Source organism: Entelurus aequoreus, linkage group LG25 (assembly GCF_033978785.1).
Source record: "Entelurus aequoreus isolate RoL-2023_Sb linkage group LG25, RoL_Eaeq_v1.1, whole genome shotgun sequence".
Classification (NCBI taxonomy): Eukaryota; Metazoa; Chordata; class Actinopteri; order Syngnathiformes; family Syngnathidae; genus Entelurus; species Entelurus aequoreus.
In genome coordinates, this window is record NC_084755.1 from 24,693,105 (window position 1) to 24,709,883 (window position 16,779).

Sequence of the window (16,779 nt, forward strand, 5' to 3'; positions counted from 1 at the left end):
TCAATTGAAAAGTAGCTCGCCTGCAGAAAAAGTGTGGGCACCCCTGGCGTAAACTGTTCCCCATATTCTTATCAGTGACAGAGCAGGATGTGGCCAGGAATACGCTTGGGGTAAAATTTTATATGAAGTGCCTTGTCATTCAATAATTTCCATTTGACATGTGCTTCTTCACGCATAATGTGCCTCTGGCTGATTAGAAAAATAATTACTCTGCAAAAGAAAAAACTCATAAGAACTAACACAAAAATAAATGTACATACAATTACGCAGGGCTAAAATATATATCCCTCCATCCATCCATTTTCTACCGCTTATCCCTTTCAGGGTCGCGGGGGGTGCTGGAGCCTATCTCATATTCTAACTTAATATAATAATAAATATTAATTATATTATTATTAATATTAATTACATAAACTAAAGTAACATTTAAGTGCAAATGAAAATACAGCTTTTACCACTTTTGTCATAATTGCGCTAAAAGAAAGTTCTCTGTGAGTACGTTTACGCTGCAGGCCAAAGTGGGCCATATCAGATTTTTTCCAGCTAACTGTTTACACTGCAAGTAAAATGTGATTTTTACTAATGTAAACACCCATGTGGCCTCAACGTCACTTGCATGCGCAGTTCGATAAAGTGAAAACAAAGGAAGTTGACCGGGAGGAAGTCACTACTACTACAAATTAAAATGTAAGTAGCCCCACCTTAAAAATTAGTGGGGTTTTTTCACATCAAAATAAATGAAAGTAAAATAATGTATGAATGGATGTATATAGTGTAATATATTTGGGAGGGTTCTATTTTTTTAATGGCTGTTAATTAGAGGTAAACACGGACATCAGCGTGGATCTGTATAATGCATATGTTCCTTCTTGACTGCACTTAAATGTAGAGTATATGTAGTATATGTAGAATATATTCATATTATTTATATATTATATATATAATATATATAATATATTATTTATTATTATTCTTGTCTATTGTGAGCGAACTGTGGTGCTGAATTTCCCCCAGGGATCAATAAAGTACTTTCTATTCTATTTCTATTCTATTCTATCTACGTGCGCTTTATTTTTCAACTCACATGTAAGCAGTGTCAATTCCGGTCTTTAAACAATCGCTCTTTCTTCAGAATCAAAATAATATTCATATATTACATCCATCCATTTTCTTCCGCTTACCCGAGGATGGGTCACGGGGGCAGCAGCCTAAGCAGGGAAGCCCAGACTTCCCTCTCCCCAGCTACTTCGTCCAGCTCTTCCCGGGGGATCCCGAGGCGTTCCCAGGCCAGCCGGGAGACATAGTCTTCCCAACGTGTCCTGGGTCTTCCCCGTGGCCTCCTGCCGGTCGGACGTGACCTTAACACCTCCCTAGGGAGGCGTTCGGGTGGCATCCTGAGCAGATGCCCGAACCACCTCATCTGGCTCCTCTCAATGTGGAGGAGCAGCGGCTTTACTCTTGAGTTCCTCCCGGATGACAGAGCTTCTCACCCTATCTCTAAGGGAGGGCCCTGCCACCCGGCGGAGGAGACTCATTTCGGCTGCTTGTACCCGTGATCTTGTCCCTTTGGTCATAACCCAAAGCTCATGACCATAGGTGAGGATGGGAACGTAGATCGACCGGTAAATTGAGAGCTTTGCCTTCCGGCTCAGCTCCTTCTTCACCACACTGGATCAATACAGCGTCCACATCACTGAAGACGCCGCACCGATCCGCCTGTCGATCTCACGATCCACTCTTCCCTCACTCCTCCCCAACCTGGATATATTAATATATATTAATATATAACATATAGCCTATAATTACCGCACTATTGACAAGGGATGCACCGAAAATTTGGTCGTCTTAAATAGAGTTTGCTCACCGAAACCAGATGTTGTGATAAACTATCCACTTCCGCTGGCAACTGCGTCTTTCCCGTGACGTAGCTCGCCCAAAGCTGACAAAAAAGTCACATTCAGGTCGCATTGCGTTTAGACTGAAGATCAGATTCCAATCGGATTCAGGACTACCTCCTGATGTGGACTGAATCTGATGCCAAAAGATCCGATTTGATCACTTTGGAGTGTTTAAACTGGCAAAAAATAATCAGATCTGTGTCACTTGAGGGCAAAAAAATCTAATTTGGTGTGCGGTTTAAACAAGACTTAAGACTTCTTCTGTTTGTTTGATACTGTCATTACTGCCACAAGCATACTTGCCAACCCTCCCGATTTTCCCGGGAGACTCCCAAATTTTAGTGCCCCCTCCCAAAATCTCCCGGGGCAACCATTCTCCCGAATTTCTCCCGATTTCCACCCGTACAACAATATACGGGGCGTGCGTTAAAGGCACTGACTATAGCGTTCGCTTTTCCTCCATACAAACAGTGTGCCGACCCAGTCATATAATATATGCGGCTTATATACACACTTAAGTGATTGCAAGGCATACTTGATCAACAGCCATACAGGTCACACTGGGGGTGTCCGTATAAACAACTTTAACACTGTTACAAATATGCGCCACATCGTGAACCCACACCAAACAAGAATGACAAACACATTTCAGGAGAACATCCGCACCGTAACACAACATAAAAACAACAGAACAAATACCCAGAATCCCTTGCAGCACTAACTCTACAATACGCTACAATATACACCCCCGCTACCACCAATCCATGATTGGTTGGTTGTTTACTATGATGAGTCACGATTGGTTGACATTAGGCCAAACAGAGGCAACGTAGGGCGGGTCATGGGACCAGGAAAGGATATCACAACAGACATCCTAAATGACGACAAGAGAGTTGTAGAAGAGAAGAGGGATTTCTAAACAACAAGACCATAGTCCAGGGGTGTCAAAGTCAAATGGACGGAGGGCCAAATAAAAAATTTAGCTACAAGCCGAGGGCCGGACTGTTCGAATGTTCATTGAAAAATTTTTAAATGACGCATATAGTCTAGTGAACCTAATTGAACCTACTGAAAACCTAACAAATATATTCCAATATGATCAGATAAATAAAGCAATATTTTCTTATGGCTCTGTCAGTAATCTTTAATTTTCAACAGACACAAAAGACAAATTTCCTTTATATAAAAATCCCCATAACATGAACATTAAATGAAAGAAACCGGTATTCAAGGCACCATCAGTAGCCTATATTTTCTATTTTAGCAAAAGTGGGCTAAATTTACTTCAAAGAAAAAAACAATAATAGCAATTTTCTATCATCCACTCAACTGAAATATTTTTAAAATATAATTAAATTGAAATACAATAAAATAAAGTGCAAAAATCTATAAATCAAAAACAACACTTTGTTTAAGGAGAAGTAACATGCAGTGAAAACAAATATTAAACTTTAACTTTTAAACTTGAATTGAGTAAAAACTCTAAATATGTGATTGCACAGTAATGTTCACATTAAACCCCCCTCCTCCCTCCGTGGGAGGGAGGCGAGTTGGGTGCCCGAAACCCCCCGCTGGTTTCGGCCCGCCCCTTGGCGCGCGTGGCACGGCGGGCTCCGCGACCCGACGGCTGGCCCTCGTGGCTTGACGGCGGGCGCGTCCCGACGGGCCGCGCGTAGGGGTCAAACGCAGAAGTCTCAGGGCCTCGTGGTGAGGGGGTGGCCTGCGGGTTTCGGCCCGCTTGACCCCCCCGCTCCGCTTGGCGCGCGCGGCACATGACGGGTTCCGCCACCGACGCTCGGGCTGCAGCCCGACGGTGGTGCGGGCCCGGCGGTGACGCGCGGTTTGGGGAAACAAAGCAGAAGTCTCAGGGCCTCGGGGCCGGGTTTCGGCCCGCCCCCTTGGCGCGCGTGGCACGGCGGGCTCCGCGACTGACGGCCGGGCTGCAGCCCTTCGGCCGGCAGGCGCGTCCCGGCGGGCCGCTCGCCCCCTTTCGGAACCTTGGACCGGCATCCGCTTGGTGCGTGTAAAAGATCTGCGGTCTAAAAAAAAAAAAAAAAAAAAAAAAAGATCTGCGGTCTGCGGGCCGGTTCTAATAATAAATCAAGATCATCCCAAGGGCCGTAAAAAACCTTCTCGCGGGCCGGATATGGCCCGCGGGCCTTGACTCTGACATATGTGCCATAGTCGCACAATTAAGTCAAGTCACTTACTTGGCACTGACCACAGACATGTGATCTAGTAGGACCACAGAACCGTACGTGTGTGACAATCCATTACATCGTCGACTGGGAATTAAAAAGTGCCTGCCTGCAAAGTTATTTTTTATCTGAGTTTGATACATTTTGTATTATTTGCACAGCTATGTTATTTATTATATGTAGAAATAATATGTTTCTATTTTATTTATACATTCTTTGTTTTTCTATTTTATTAATGTTATGTAATTATGTGCTACTAAAACATGTTATTTTCTGTGCTGTTAATACCCATCTTGACTAACTGGGTTAATAAAAGTGCCACTGACTGTTTACAGTACAGTTGTCATTAGAGATGTCCGATAATGGCTTTTTTGCCGATATCCGATATTCCGATATTGACCAACTCTTAATTACCGATTCCGATATCAACCGATACGATATATACAGTCGTGGAATTAACACATTATTATGCCTAATTTTGTTGTGATGCCCCGCTGGATGCAATAAACAATGTAACAAGGTTTTCCAAAATAAATCAACTCAAGTTATGGAAAAAAATGCCAACATGGCACTGCCATATTTATTATTGAAGTCACAAAGTGCATTATTTTTTTTAACATGCCTCAAAACAGCAGCTTGGAATTTGGGACATGCTCTCCCTGAGAGAGCATGAGGAGGTTGAGGTGGGCGGGGATGAGGTGTGGGGGGGGGGGGGGGGTGTAGGGAGTAGCGGGGGGTGTATATTGTAGGGTCCCGGAAGAGTTAGTGCTGCAAGGGGTTCTGGGTATTTGTTCTGTTGTGCTTATGTTGTGTTGCGGTGCGGATGTTCTCCCGAAATGTGTTTGTCATTCTTGTTTGTGTGGGTTCACAGTGTGGCGCATATTTGTAACAGTGTTACAGTTGTTTATACGGCTACCCTCAGTGTGACCTGTATGGCTGTTGACCAAGTATGCATTGCATTCACTTGTGTGTGTGAAAAGCCGTAGATATTATGTGATTGGGCCGGCACGCAAAGGCAGTGCCTTTAAGGCACACCCCCAATATTGTTGTCTGGGTGGAAATCAGGAGAATTTCGGGAGGGGCACTGAAATTCGGGAGTCTCCCGGGAAAATCTAGGTGACGCAACTGCTCTGTACTTCTCCCTACGTCCGTGTACCACTCTGTAAAGTGGCGTTTTAAAAAGTCATAAATTGGACTTTTTGAAACCGATACCGATAATTTCCGATATTACATTTTAAACCATTTATCCGCCGATAATATCGGCAGTCCGATATTATCAGACATCTCTAGTTGTCATTCACTTCAATTTCACTGAATATCATTCAAAAATGAATATCTTTATATAAATATTTTCACCGGAAAATATATCGAGATATATATCGAATATCAAGTTTAAATAAAAATATATCGAGATATACTTTTTCGTCCATATCAGCCCTATTACACAGCAATATTAAAATAAACAACTTTGAAAATTATTGCTGCTCTTATTTTGAGAAAAAGACACCACCTTTCCTGGTGACTCTTCTTCACTGCCTCTCCACCTTGCTTATTTTTTTTCTTTTTTTTTTTTTAAGTCTTGTCTCTTCTCTCACACAAAGGGGAGGGACAGCTGGGTGGGGGCAGGGAGAGTGATTGACACATGCAGCAGATCACTTCTGCCAGCACTTTTTTTCTTTCTCTTTTGGCTCTTTTTGATTCACCACATCCGTGTTGTGAGCAGCAAATGTGTGTTCCTGTGCAGGAGAGCTCATACTAAACATGCATGTTTTTATTTTGGTCGAAAAATACAGTCGCTTATTAAGAACATGGAAGAACCAGAAAGAGCTGAGCTTGTTCCAGCCTGCTCGTGAAAGACAGCAGGCAGGAATGCTGCACTGACAGCCTAAACACTTCCTGCTTTCATGCACTACGCGTCCACAGAATTGCATCGGGTGATCGATTGTATCAAACACTCCATTGTTGCACTGATAGAGACACTGAGAAGACTTCATCTTGAAGGGTTTAACTTTATGCTTTGTGAATGCTTCACTTGTCTGGCTGACAATGCAGCCAGTGTCCAGGAAGTGAAATGCTAGATTGGAAACGTTGCCAACGAGGCTGCGTGACCTTTTGTTGACATTGTGACGTGCACACGTAAACCGACCGGATTGTTTGCTCTTTTCCAAGCATCTTAATCAAAAAACACACCCTGTATAAAACAGATGAAAGATACAGAGTTCTCCTTTTGGGAGTATTAATAGATGATAAAATGAACTGGAAATCTCATATACAACCTATACAACAGAAGGTGACAAAAACATTTCAATAATGAATAAAGCAAAATACGTCCTGGGCCAAAAATCACTTCACATTCTCTACTGCTCGCTAGTGTTACCATATCTGAGTTATTGTGCAGAAATATGGGGAACTAACTACAAATGTGCGCTACATTCGTTAACCATGTTACAATTGGACTGATACATAATGTTGGATATAGAGAACATACAAACACTTTATTTATTGAGTCAAAAATATTAAAGTTCGATGATTTGGTAAAATTGCAAACAGCTAAAATGATGTACAAAGCAAACTATAACCTGCTACCAAAGAATGTACAACAATTCTTCTCAACTAAAGAGGAGAAATATAACCTTAGAGGAAAATCTAATTTAAAACATGTGTATGCACGTACAACACTTAGAACTTTTAGCATATCAGTATGTGGAATTAAATTATGGAATGGATTAAGTAATGAAGTTAAACATTGTACTGATATGATCCAGTTTAAGAGGTTGTTCAAATTAATAGTGCTTACAAAGTACAAAGAAGAAGAATTATGAGAATTACTTTCAATCTTATTGAAAATAAGATATTCTTCATCTCAGTATGTTAATAATGACTGAAATGATGAATTACATATTACAAAACTGTTGTATATACTTATTCACAGATGTCATTCTATTATAAAAAGGTCAGTAAATGATGTACACTACCGTTCAAAAGTTTGGGGTCACATTGAAATGTCCTTATTTTTGAAGGAAAAGCACTGTACTTTTCAATAAAGATAACTTTAAACTAGTCTTAACTTTAAAGAAATACACTCTATACATTGCTAATGTGGTAAATGACTATTCTAGCTGCAAATGTCTGGTTTTTGGTGCAATATCTACATAGGTGTATAGAGGCCCATTTCCAGCAACTATCACTCCAGTGTTATAATGGTACAATGTGTTTGCTCATTGGCTCAGAAAGCTAATTGATGATTAGAAAACCCTTGTGCAATCATGTTCACACATCTGAAAACAGTTTAGCTCGTTACAGAAGCTACAAAACTGACCTTCCTTTGAGCAGATTGAGTTTCTGGAGCATCACATTTGTGGGGTCAATTAAACGCTCAAAATGGCCAGAAAAAGAGAACTTTCATCTGAAACTCAACAGTCTATTTGTGTTCTTAGAAATGAAGACTATTCCACCAAATTGTTTGGGTGACCCCAAACTTTTGAACGGTAGTGTATATATTTGTAAACGCTCTGAAGTGGGAAAGGGGTAGGATTAAATAAGCTTTGCTTCTTCTTACTCTTTTTCGGACATGATGTAAAGTGAATGATATGAAATTGTGTGTTGTATTATGCTGTAAGTGTGTTCATGTTCGAAATAAACTAAAGAAAGAAAGAAAGAAAGGAAAGAAAGAAAGAAAAAAAACATCCCACAAACTGCTGCACCATTAATCCACAGCGAATCGACATTGAGGTTTTAGTTAGAGCGAATATGTAACCGCAAGAAGCTGAGGTTTTGTTTTAAGTGACAGACATGTTCTGAGTGACAGACATGTCCACCACTCAGAATTGTTGAGCTTCACGTTTCAGCGTCTGTCGCTCAAAACAGGGAGAAAGACGTCTCCCTCTGTGCATCGCTCTCAGCACGTTTATTTAACAGTAGAAATAACTGAACACAGTGTAATGGAGGTATTATTGTAGAAAAATGATTTGTAAACGTGGATCTCAATTTTTGGGTGTGTAATCCAATCAGTGTGTCTGTATATCAATCTGTGTGTGTAGTCAGAGCCACGTTCCCACGTATGTGTTTTAAGTTGTCTTTCCGTATTATGATTTGTCTGTGTGTAAAAAAATTTTTCCTGTCCGTATTTTGATCGGTGTGTATGTGTAAAAAAAATGGTGTATTTAAACATTTGGTTAGCAGGAACTCTCTATTGGCTGTCTTTTAACACGTGACTCTTGTAACACTTATGCCGCGTACGATCTGTCCTCTGTACATCAATGTGAACGTGTACCGTATTTTCCGGACTATAAGGCGCAATTAAAATCCTTTCATTTTCTCAAAACTCAACAGTGCGCCTTATAACCCAGTGTGCCTAATGTACGGAATCATTTTGGTTGTGCTTACCGACCTTGAAGCTATTTTATTTGGTACATGGTGAAATGATAAGTGTGACCAGTAGATGGCAATTACACAAGAGATACGTGTGGACTGCAATATGATGGCGGTCACACATAAGAGATACATGTAGACTGCAATATGACTCAAGTAAACAATACCAACATTTTATATGATCCATTGAAAATATAGAACATTACACACGGTGCCCAAAAATCTATCAACATGTTTTAATACGACTTTGGTAAGCTATGAAGCCACACCACTTGATGGATTGTATGTACTGTGCTTCAACATACGAGTAGTATTATATAGTGTGTATAAGATAAGACATATTATATGACGTTTTGTTTCGCAATATTATGCAAAAGCAACTTTTCTTACCTTTTAGTACATGCTGATGTGTATTTGGGATCTGCATTATCGATAAGCCTCTTCTTTTTCTCTTATCTTCTTGTTATGGGACATTCATCCTCCGCTGTTGCCATTTCTAATATAAAGAAGTGCAAATTTCTTACTTATATCTGTCAGTTAACTCGCCATGAAAGCGCTAAAACATACCGGTGTAGTGAGTTTACATTATTCACCCAAGGAACTTTAGTTATTAGAGAGTTCCGGTCGGACGGTTTTTCACGGGACACATTTGTTATTGCGCTAGTGAGCCGCGGGTGAGGAGATGCTGCTCCATTATTGATTTAAGTAAAGTCTGAATGTCATTAAAACAGTTAGCGCCATCTTTTGACACTTCTTCCTCTCCCGCCTTTGCACGCTACACCGCTAAAACAAGGATGACGGGGAGAAGACGCTGCCAAAGGTGAGCCATGTAAATAAGAGCGCCCACAAAACTGTGCTTGCTGAAGCGACTGTCAGAAAGCGACTTGAAGTTGGTCTGTAAAACATAATCTATGCAACATTTTGATCAAAGAACCACCATTAAATGTTATGTAGACCACAGGGAAGTGTTTTCAGAAAAAAATAAAAAATAATAATAATAACCCCTTTAGTGCGACCTATAATCCGATGCGCCTTTTGTATGAAAATAGACCTGAATAGACCCGCTCATCAGCAGTGCTACTTATAATCCGGTGCACCTTATGGTCCGGAAAATATGGTAACTGAAACTCCCCCATGCCTTTCCTTGTACTCACCACTAGTCGGCGCCTTGCAGCTGCTCACACTTGTGTTGCAGTTGAAGCCAAGAACAATGGATGTTTTGTCACATGCTGTAAATTAAATCTCATGTTTTAACACTGACTTACTGGTCAGAAGTATTTTGTATTCAGTGATCATGTAATGACAAAGAGACTGAAATGATAGTCTTTACTCCGCCATATGTTAACTTGAATGTGACTAATCTTCACTCACACAGTATATGGGGAGAACACTGCCCACTGGTGGAGTAAACATGATCATTTCAGCCACTATGTCATTACATGATCACTTATTTAAATACAAAATACTTCTGACCACTGAGTTGTTGCTAAAACATTAGCTTTTACTGACAGCAAGTAATGAAAAATCCTTGTTCTTGGCTTCAACAGTGTGAGTGGCTACAAGGCACCGACTAGTGGCGTCTATAAGGAAGGCATAAAATAAACAACTTTGATTGCATACACGCAATATAAGTTGTGGGCATATAAACCACATGCGTACACCGTAAATTCCAGACGATAAACTGCTACTTTTTTAGTACACTTTGAACCCTGCAGCTTATAAAACGGTGCGGCTAATTTATGGATTTTTGTTTGCTTACGGCCATAGTAGGGCTGCAACTAACGATTCATTTGATAATCGATTAATCTGTCGATTATTATTTCGATTAATAATCGGATAAGCGACAAACTACATTTCTATCCTTACCAGTATTTTATTGAAAAAAAAACCCAGCATACTGGCACCATACTTATTTTGATTATTGTTTCTCAGCTGTTTGTACATGTTGCAGTTTATAAATAAAGGTTTATAAAATTTTTTATAAAAAAGCCTCTGCGCATGCGCATACATAGATCCAACGAATCGATTACTAAATTAATCACCAACTATTTTTATAAATTATTTATAATTTTAATCGATTTAATCGATTAGTTGTTGCAGCCCTAGGCCATAGTAAAAATAGTAAAAAAACAAACCAAAAAAAACCATGCAAATACACCGAGGAGTTTTATTGTTTGTGCTATGGCGCCATCTTTTGGATGAGTTAGCTCACTGCAGGTGCTGCAGTGTCCCTCATTGCTTTCAAACCAGAAGTAGAAGTGCCGTTCAGTCTTTTAACGGTCCATTGCGTTTCTACTCGTATGGATTCTTCATTTATAAATCCCAGCAACATTTGTAAGTTGTATATACTAAAACTGTTTATACTTACCAAGCCGTCTGATGTGTGATGTCTGTAGGAGTGTTTTCATGCATATCTGTGCGTGCTGTAATGACGCTAGCGCCGTTAGCATGAGCTAACATGCTAACACTTTTATGAGTGTCTGTATCATTAACTTACAACGGCATTGTTTTTGTATTGTTCCAGTTTCACAAATGTGTCAGTAAATTCACCAAAACGTTACCGGGGAGTTATTGAGTCTGTTTAGCTGTGGGTCCATGACGATGACTTCTGTTTTATCTGATCAGCCTTTTTACTGCCGTGCTACAGGCACTGTTTGGAAACAATTAAGGTATGTAAATAAAAATGTACATAATATTTATGTGCATATAACTCATTTTACAAAAGTATATGTCTGCGGCTTATAGTCCGGTGCGGCTAATATATGGAAACATATTTTTTCTTCTAAGATGTTGTACATTCCGGTGCGATTTATAGTCTGAAAATAGGGTAATTATGTCACCTGCAGTCTGAATCCGAGTGAATAAATGGTATTGGTGCTTGAGTAGTTTCACTTCTGGGACCCGTTTGGTGACATAAACTATGAAAGGGTCTGTATCACATACAACAAACAATCCACAGTAGGACAGGAGAACACAAAACATGGCAACACCATCATGCTAACATTATGTAGTCGCGTAATAACAGCAGCGTCATGCTAGGTTAACTTGCTCACTGATGAAAAACAACATGCTCAACCTTTAAGCTCTAAACCTGTAACTGACTGGTGGACAGTTGGCAGAACTCTTTGTATTTCGTCGACATTCTGTGGAACCATTACAAGATCCGATTTTGGAACTCGCTGTCATCCCCATAGCCCCCTTTTCTGTCCGCGAGACCGAAACAGGGCTGAGTGATTGATTACTGACAAGAGTTACATGACTGTGCTATGTGGGGGTGGAAAGAGGACCTGACATAAGGAGCAAATAACATTTCAGTGGGCGTGGTCTATATCAGGATACTCTGCCACTTAGGAAACGGATGCATGCAAGGTTTTGTGTGCCTAGTATTAGCCATATTGTGCAATAACAGGACATCATAAGATTCAACAGCTGCATGAAAGTAAAGTGAGTTGCCTTATATGGATGAATTAAGGGGAGAATTATTGTAAACAGTTTGATACAGCGCAGTTGTACACAAACTCCAAACATTATAATACAAAACACAAAACCAGTGAAGTTGGCATGTTGTGTAAATCATAAATAAAAACAGAATACAATGCTTTGCAAATCCTTATCAACCTATATTCAATTGAATAGACTGCAAAGACAATATATTTTTAACGTTTGAACTGGTAAACGTTGTTGTTTTTTGCAAATATTAGCTCATTTGGAATTTGATGCCTGCAACATGTTTCAAAAAAGCTAGCACAAGTGGCAAAAAAGACTGAGAAAGTTGAGGAATGCTCATCAAACACTTATTTGGGACAAGTGGGTGCCATGATTGGGTATAAAAGCAGCTTCCATGAAATGCTCAGTCATTCGCAAACAAGGATGAGGCGAGGGTCACCACTTTGTCAACAAATGCGTGAGCAAATTGCCCAACAGTATAAAAGAACAACATTTCTCAACGAGCTATTGCAAGTAATTTAGGGATTTCATCAATTATGGTCCGTAATATAATCAAAAGTTTCAGAGAAGTTGGAGAAATCACTGCACTTAAGTAGCAAGGCCCGTGACTTTGGATCCCTCAGGCGGTACTGCATCAAAAACTGACATCAGGGTGTAAAGGATATCACCACATGGGCTCAGGAACACTTCCGAAAACCAGTGTCAGTAACTACAGTTTGTCGCTACACCTGTAAGTGCAAGTTAAAACTATACTATACAAAGCGAAAGCTATTTATCAACAACACCCAGAAACGCCGCAGTCGGTCATCTAAGATGGACTGACGCAAAGTGTAAAAGTGTTCTGTTGTCTGACGATTCCACATTTCAAATAGTTTTTGGAAACTGTGGATGTTGTGAATAACCATCCGGACTGTTATAGGCACAAAGTTCAAAAGCCAGCATCTGTGATGGTATGGGGGTGTATTAGTGCCCAAGGTATGGGTAACTTACACATCTGTGAAGGCACCATTAATGCCAAAAGGTACATACAGGTTTTGGAGCAACATATGTTGCCATCCAAGCAACGTCTTTTTCATGGACGCCCCTGCTTATTTCAGCAAGACAATAACAAGCCACATTCTGCACGTGTTAAAACAGCGTGGCTTCGTAGTAAAAGAGTGTGGGTACTAGACTGACCTCTCTGTAGTCCATATCTGTCTCCCATTGAAAATGTGTGGTGCATTATGAAGCGTAAAATAAGATAACGCAGACCCCGGACTGTTGAACAACTTAAGCTGTACATTTTATTGACGAATTACACAATGTGCCAACTTCACTGGTTTTGGGTTTTGTATACTTTTTTAAATCTGAAAATCAACATATTAAAACTATGTCTAAACCAGACACCAACTATCCTCAAGGCTTGCATGGGTCATTTTAGTTTGCGTGACAAACATCAGTGAAATTGTTCTGTCACCGCATGACCACACCACAGCACGCCAATGAACTTCTCCGCATTGCACATCTAAGCCATCTCTTTACACACACACAGACGGACACACTAACTTCACTGCTGATTCTGATGTTTCGAAAATCACTGCGACAGCGACACTTCCCTCATGCGTCACACTCCGTCAGCTGATTCACCGCAACCTGTCGAGTCATGTCAACAGCACTCTCTGACAGACTGACCCCTCAGAGCGCTCACAGTGGGAACCTGCACAGTCAACACGGCATACAGCCCAGATCTGACTAATCAGGTGCAAATACGGCAGCTTTACTATAGAACTGGATGTTTGCATGCTGGACAAACATCCACGTACAAATTTTTCAAATGTAAAGAAGTCTAAGATGTCCCACAAGAGTGTATTTAAATAATAAAATGAACAACAACAGAAATCTGGCCTTGATGCTGAATGTTGTGCTTTTAGTAATCCCTATTGGGAACACACGTTGTGTTGTGAGTCTGTCGCTTTAATGGTAATGAGCTGTGTTTGTCCCGTCTCCCACACCGTGTGTGGCTCCAAGCAGCGCAATTGTGCATGTTCACCACTTTTTACATACACACTTTAAAGGCCTACTGAAATGAAATTGTTTTATTCAAACGGGGATAGCAGATCCATTCTGTGTCATACTTGATCATTTCGCGATATTGCCATATTTTTGCTGAAAGGATTTAGTAGAGAACAACGACGATAAAGATCCCAACCTTTGGTATCTGATAAAAAAAAGCCTTGCCCCTACCGGAAGTAGCGTGACGTAGTCAGTTGAAAGGCTCCTAACATTTTCCTATTGTTTTCAATGCAGCTAGAGCGATCCGGACCGAGAAAGCGACGATTACCCCATTAATTTGAGCGAGGATGAAAGATTCGTGAATGAGGAACATTAGAGTGAAGGACTAGAATGCAGTGCAAGACATATCTTTTTTCGCTCTGACCGTAACTTAGGTACAAGCTGGCTCATTGGATTCCACACTCTCTCCTTTTTCTATTGTGGATCACGGATTTGTATTTTAAACCACCTCGGATACTATATCCTCTTGAAAATGAGAGTCGAGAACGCGAAATGGACATTCACAGTGACTTTTATCTCCATGACAATACATCGACGAAACACTTTAGCTACGGAGCTAACGTGATAGCATCGTGCTTAACTGCATATAGAAACAAAAGAAATAAATCCCTGACTGGAAGGATAGACAGAAGATCAACAATACTATTAAACCATGGACATGTAACTACACGGTTAATGCTTTCCAGCCTGGCGAAGGTTAACAATGCTGTTGCTAACGACGCCATTGAAGCTAACTTAGTAACCGGACCTAACAGAGCTATGCTAAAGACATTAGCTATCCACCTACGCCAGCCAGCCCTCACCTGCTCATCAACACCCGTGCTCACCTGCGTTCCAGCGATCGACGGTGCGACGAAGGACTTCACCCGATCACAGATGCGGTCGGCGAGACTGAGGAAGTTAAGGTGAATTCGGCTGCTAGCGCGTCTGCTATCCATCTCTGTCCTCCTGGCTGTGTTGCTGTAGTCCGCCGCTAATACACCGATCCCACCTACAACTTTCTTCTTTGCAGTCTCCATTGTTCATTAAACAAATTGCAAAAGATTCACCAACACAGATGTCCAGAATACTGTGGAATTTTCAAATGAAAACAGAGCTTTTTTGTATTGTATTCAATGGGGTACCAATACTTCCATCAACCGTTTACGTCACGCGCATACGTCATCATACCTAGACGTTTTCAACCGGAAGTGTGGCGGGAAATTTAAAATTGCACTTTATAAGTTAACCCGGCCGTATTGGCATGTGTTGCAACGTTAAGATTTCATCATTGATATATAAACTATCAGACTGCGTGGTCGGTAGTAGTGGGTTTCAGTAGGCCTTTAACTCTGCACTTGTCCAACTTGTCAATAGATGCATGGAATACAGTACAGGCTAAAAGTTTGGACACACCTTCTCATTCAATGCTTTTTCTTTATTTTCATGACTATTTACATTGTAGATTGTCACTGAAGGCATCACAACTATGAATGAACACATATGGAGTTATGTACTTAACAAAAAAAAGGTGAAACAACTGAAAACGTGTTTTATATTCTAGTTTCTTCAAAAATAGCCACCCTTTGCTCAGATTACTGCTTTGCACACTCGTGGCATTCTCTCGATGAGCTTCAAAACCTGAAATGGTTTTCACTTCACAGGTGTGCTTGAAGCTCATCGAGAGAATGCCAAGAGTGTGCAAAGCAGTAGACAGAGCAAAGGGTGGCTCGGTTTGCGAACCATGTTCAAGAACTGGAGATGTCCAATAATATCGGGCTGCCGATATTATCGGCCGATAAATGCTTTAAAATGTAACATCGGAAATTATCGGTTTCGGTTTCAAAAAGTAAAATGGATGACTTTTTAAAACGCCGCTGTTGTAGTGATACACGGACATAGTGAGAAGTACAGAGCGCCAATAAACCTTAAAGGCACTGCCTTTGCGTGCCGGCTCAATCACATAATATCTACGGCTTATCACACACACAAGTGAATGCAAGGCATACTTGGTCAACAGCCATACAGGTCACACTGAGGGTGGCCGTATAAACAACTTTAACGCTGTTACAAATATGTGCCACACTGTGAACCCACACCAACCAAGAATGACAAACACATTTCGGGAGAACCTCCGCAACGTAACACAACATAAACACAACAGAACAAATACCCAGAACCGCTTGCAGCACTAACTCTTCCGGGACGCTACAATATACACCCCCCGCCACTCCCTAGCCCCCTCCACCTCAACCCGCCCCCCCCCAAACCCGCCCACCTCAACCTCCTCATGCTCTCTCAGGGAGAGCGTGTCCCAAATTCCAAGCTGCTGTTTTGAGGCATGTTAAAAATAAATGCACTTTGTGACTTCAATAATAAATATGGCATTGCCATGTTGGCATTTTTTTCCATAACTTGAGTTTATTTATTTTGGAAAACCTTGTTACATTGTTTAATGCATCAAGCGGGGCATCACAACAAAATTAGGCATAATAATGTGTTAATTCCACGACTGTATATATCGGTATCGGTAATTGAGAGTTGGATAATATCGGAATATCGGATATCGGCAAAAAAGCCATTATTGGACATCTCTATCAAGAAGTTTGTAAATCGAGGTTCCACTGTATTATCAATAAGATATATTATGAGATATTACCCTAATATGCTTTGTTTATTTTTGTTTTAACCTTCATTGGATTTGTTTAACGCATCAAAGTGGCTTCACGCATCCTTCAATTTGTATGCGGTCCTTAAAGCTGGACCCCCTGTCATATGAGAACAAGGTAACATTGAGGGGTGGGACAGGAGGACACGGAACATTAGCAACATTA

General features: G+C 40.7%; 1 protein-coding gene across 2 annotated transcripts in view; it reads right to left on the reverse strand.

Annotated features, from left to right (window-relative positions):
- cyth1a (cytohesin 1a) overlaps window positions 1-16,779 on the reverse strand; it is a 74,303-nt gene that overhangs the window by 44,708 nt on the left and 12,816 nt on the right. The gene's annotated exons all lie outside the window — the stretch shown is intronic.